Here is a 5,525-nt window from a genome sequence, read left to right as displayed (position 1 = left end):
TACAGTGCCCCCCAAAATAAACAGAAAAGCAAAGCAGGTACAAGGGGCATGTGCGACCCCCTGCATCAACAGACCAGGACTCGGACTAGCCAGTCTGACTCGTCGTGATTCATAATTTCTCCAAGTACCAATTTCCAAATCTGGCCATGTTTTGAGGTTCTGAGTGAACCTGAATTGTAGGGAGATATTATTTACTATAGACAAACACCATTAGGATGATTAAAGTAAATTATAGAGCAATTCTCTCTCTCCCAAAAAATTCTGCCTTTATCCCAAGCCAACTTGCTTAAGTTGTAGCTAGACTTGAGCACACTTTTCTTTTCCAAGGAACCCTAAAAAGATTATGTGAAATTCTCAGGCACACTATAACTTACATGAAACACTCTTGATTTTATTCATAGGAATAAATCTATATAAATCAGGTATAAATAAGTCAAGTGTTCTTGGGGACTATTACTATTAACTTGAATATGGGCACTGGAAGTGATCTGTCAAATATTCTTTCCTGAGTACAAAGCTGACTTATGCTTTCTGCTGAGACTTTGTTTTGTTTTTAATTCTTTCTTTTGATGCAATGTCTTGGTAAGTGGCTTAGAATGTCTTTGAACTCACAATCCCCCTCTGTCTGCCTTCCTTGTGCCAGGATTACGGACAGGGTACCACCCTGGCTAGTTTGATATGTTCTAAGCAAGCTTTGTCTGTAAGTTTCACTACTTAAATAAAAGGAATGTGTGATCCAAGTACAGATTTAATCTGCCTTGTATTATTATTTATACTTAAAGAATTGTGTATGGTCTCTTCTGGACAGGCAAGGGGATGATGGCCTGTGATGACAGTTAACTGGAGAATATGTAGCATCACTTTGGAGACAAACTTCTGGCCATGTCTGTGAGGAGTCACCTAAATTATACTGCCACAGTGAGAAGGCTCACCCTACATGTAGGTGGTCCTAGTCCATGGGCTGCCATCTCAGACTGAATAGATGGGAGATGCTGAGCACATACAGCCATTTTTCTCTGCTTCCTGCCCGTGGACACAATGTAACCAACCACCTTCCGCTGCCACCAGTATCTTCCCATTATGATACATCATCTCCCAAGAACTGTGAGGCAAAATAACCAATTTCTTCCTTAAGCTGCTTCAATCTGGTATTTTGTTGCATCACACTGGTAAAAGAACTAAAAATCGAGTGCTCTAGGGAAACAAACATATTCTGAATAGCCTATCCATCTCTTAATATTGTAAAGGGTGACTCAGTGTCCAGAGATGAACCTGTTCACTTCTTCTGTAACTATCTGTGGGATGCAGGCATCAGATCATATCTCTCAGGCAGAGGTTCTGTTTTATCTGAAAAGTTCTCACAGACTAAATTACTAAGAAGAGATTTATTTTAGGTGGGATTCATTACCTGTGTAGATAGCAGCTTACACTGAGATTGAGAGAAGAATGATTTTCTCCAAGGGGTCTTGTGACTGTAACCAAATGTCAAAGACTAAAGTCCACTCCCATTATGAAAAAGTGAACTGTTTCCTTAATTGACAGCAGATAGGACAAAAGGTTGGGAAACCACCGCCAACAGAACACCTGAGGAATGGACACATGCCTGAGATGGATGTCTCTAGGCATACATGTGGGGCATTCTGTACATGTACCCTCCACTGTCCCTCTGAACTCTCAACTTATCACTTATTGTTCAGTCAGGAGACAAAACGTAAATATAACTAAGTATAAAGAATAATTAACCACATACTGAAGAAAACAAAGAATACAAAGGGGACACCGAGGTGTCATGAAAGTGAAGCAGCAGGAAGCAGACACAGTGCCATTGGGACCATAGGAACATGGGCAAGAGGCTGGGTTGACAGAAATAGATGCTTAACAAAGGGTATCCCTACTGTAGTACTGAGGCAGAGGATGTGAGTTGGTGTTGGTGCCTCTGAGCTCAGAGGAGGGTCACCTCGGTACAGGATGATGGGCTCACCCTGGTGCAGGATGATGGGCAGGAGAGGAACTGACTGGCTGGGGCTGCTGCTTGGGGGTGGTTACCATTTGTTTTATGATTGTTGGGACAATTGCAAAGTACACCCAGCTGTTGCTATAGGAACTAACAGTTCTGCCAGCCTGGAAACACAAGAGCAAGAAGGGAGCAGGAAAAACAGGCTCTTCTCGTTCTGTCTCCTCGCTCATACCCTCAACGATGGAGAACATCAGACAGCAGCTGGTGGGGCAGCCATGATTGCAGCTCACATCTGTTCAGCCGTGTATGGGAGTGTGAGAGACAGCAGCTTGTAACTAGTGCAGCCCACTACTTCTCTATCCAACGTCTGCACCAATCCTCCTACCCATCCTGCACTTGGACTTAGGATTGTGTGAATTTACCTGAAAAGCTTCTGCCATACACCTCAGATCCATTACTTTCTCCGAAGATAAGGAGTCCTGAGCCCAATGTGTCATTGTGTCTCTCTCGGGGTGGGGAGGGTGGGGGGCTTTGAAACCAGAAGCCTGATAAGCTACACTGCTCAAAACCACCTGGTTGGGGAAGCAGAGGAGTGACATTTGCCAAGAAGTCACTTTGATCTTGAGAACTTTTGATTCTCAATCCCAGTGTTTTTCTTGGCAATTATCTTTCTGCTTTTTACAGCATTCAGGGATCAGCAGGGAACACTCTAATTTAATGCCTGTGAAAAAAAATGTCTTATTGCCCATGTCTCCTGGTAAAGAAAGACCCTGGGCTGGAATGCCTATGAACTCACCTCTCTTTTGGCAAAACTTTGAGTAGTTTTTAAAAGATAACTTGAGGTCCTACAGCTGCTGCGCCCCCTTGGAACTTCAGATTAGCTCATGAAAGGAAAGAGAAGTCATTCTCCAACAGCAAATGGTTTTTAAATTATTTCCACATAGTGGACATTTAAAATGTAAAAGAATTAGCTGTTAAAGTGAGTCTGAAAACTGGAAGTCTATTCCCTGGCCAACCACAGTTCTTGCCTGCCTGTCAGTCTGTGTGTGTGTATGTATGTGTGTGTGGCGGGGGTGTATATGTGTGTATGTGTGTCTTTGCAGGTGTGTGCACATTTGTGTAGAAACCAGAAGTCATTCACTCTGGTTTCATTCTTCAGAAGTTGTCTACCTTGTTTTTTTGTGATGGGTCACTGGATTCCAGAGATTTCCAATCAATCCAGGCAATGTAATCTGGCTGTTTCTCCCTCCCTTGTATTGAAATTACAAGCTACATATCACTTTTTAGGTGAATGGGAGATCTAACCCAGAGTTTCATATGTTCAAGGCAAGCCTTTTACCAATGGAGTAATCTCCCTAATCACTATATTTAAAAAATATATATGTCTAACTGTCTCTGTTGGGCCTGTGGCCTTCAGTTTCCATAGTCGTCACAAGGTCCTATCGTCTAATTCAGCCAGTGCACACCACCTATGTGTTATTTTCATTCAAGGTTTTCTGCTAAATTAATATTGGTCACCACTCTTTTTCTTTAAAAGGCAAGCTGTTACCAACCACAGATTCATGAAACAAGAAGACATTTGGCCTGACTACCTTCCAATGGTATACGATTTATGACTCTCAACAAAGCACAGATACAAAGGTGTCCTGACTCTTGAAGTCACCATATCAGAACCCCAGACAAAAACAGCCAATGGCTATACATGTCAGGCCCATCAAGAGGAAGCCCCAGATCTCATTCTTATACATTTTTCAGCTCACCTAAACAAAATATCTAATTCATTTCATGACTGGTCAGGTAAAGAAAACCTATCTTCTTTCACATCCCTAAGGACTTACCATATCATATCCCCAGCCCAAGACATGATGAGAAACATCTTTGACAATGAGCATTTATTTATTTGAACTCCAGTTTTCTCTTTTAGATTATTTTTAATTATACTTACTAATATGCATTTCTATATAAAGCAATGGGCCTCACTCCATTACTTCTGGTTCGTTGGGCCTCGCTGATGCTGGCCTTTGCTGATGATGCTGTTGTTTTCTCTGCTGATCTTGACTTGTCATGACTTCATAGATAGAAGCGCACCAAAGAACTTCTGGTGGTGTTCTGGCTGCTTCTTGCCGCTTTGGCAGACTCATGGCGATCAGTGGAGTCTCACAACTTCTTCAGAATCAAAGCCGCTGTAGCTGATTTGTGCTTGATCATTTGCTAGTGGACTGGAGTGCAGACAACGAAGACTGGAATCGCCCCAAGGAACTACTTTAAACAGGTTCATGCCTCCCTTGTCCTATTAGCCATTTTCCTTCCCTACCTTCAGTCTGTGGGCTATAAGGGAGGCTGAAACATTTAATAACTCTTATTAAAGTAGGGGTTGAAAAATCTAAGCCTACACAGTATGCTCCAAACAAATGCTGGTTCTTCTGGCTACATTGATTCTTGGATGAAAAAATATCATCTTATCACACAAACAGATCATGTGCCCTTGGGATTGCATTATACCAGTCTGCCATGTCATGGAAAGTCCCCATGAGCACATGTGTATCCCTAACACATGAGCTGCCCATCTCAACAATGCACTGTTACAGGAGAGGTGTGTGCAGATGGTGCAGGTGGTTCCACCTTCCTCAGCAGCTGGGCTATCTCCACCTGCTCCCACTCTTCAGAGAGACTGGCACAAAGCCCAGAGGTAGTCAGGCCAGACATGTAACAGCACAACAGTTAATTCAGGTAACCAGGGGAGCATGCTAGAGGAGCATACTGGAGTTTTAAGAACATCTTCCAGATGTTCCCAATGCCTGGGGCTTCTCCAGCCTCTACTGATCAAGTGTTCTGTGACTATAATTATATCAGCAAGATGTTTTGCAACAGCCTTTTTTCCGTTGTGTCATGGGTGGCACAGAGAAGAATACTGTCCCTCAGTAACTCTGTACTTCCAGCTCTTTCTGTTTGACCTTCGTTCTGCCTCTCCCAGGCTACCCTTTGTTCACAAATATTTTTGTATAAGACTAAGACAGAATAAAGTACTCCCCCTTCATCTGCCTGGCAATTGCACCTGTAGAGCACTCTCGGCAGCTATCCCTTTGCATGGCTGTACTTCTCACACTGCCCACTATAGAAGCAGTCTCCATGAGAATCTGGGTTTAGTCATTTATATCTTCGCCCACAAATGCTGCTCTTGCCCTGAGAATGTCTGCTTTTTTGTTGCAATCATAATAAAATGTACTAAGTCAGACTCTTCGAATCTGCAGTTTCCTTCTTCTTAACCTCAAGGATTTATTTATAACTCAGTACCTAAAGCATGAGGGTAGAAAGCATGTGACTGGTGGAATCTGGCAGGCCTGAGGTTAAACTCTGGCTTTACTCTTTAACAAGTGAACATGTCACCTGTTACCTTGTAACATGTAACCTTAGACATGTCATCTACTGTCTGTCAGTCTCAGGTTTGCAGGCTGTGAACAACAGTTGGGTAAACAAACTAAACACAAGAGAGAATGATCTGCTTGGGGCTAGGGCTCCCACATGGATAAAAGGGGGACACAACAGCTGGTGTGAAGACTGACAAGTG

This window comes from Mus pahari, chromosome 3 (assembly GCF_900095145.1).
Source record: "Mus pahari chromosome 3, PAHARI_EIJ_v1.1, whole genome shotgun sequence".
Taxonomy (NCBI): Eukaryota; Metazoa; Chordata; class Mammalia; order Rodentia; family Muridae; genus Mus; species Mus pahari.
This window is presented reverse-complemented; position numbering follows the sequence as displayed.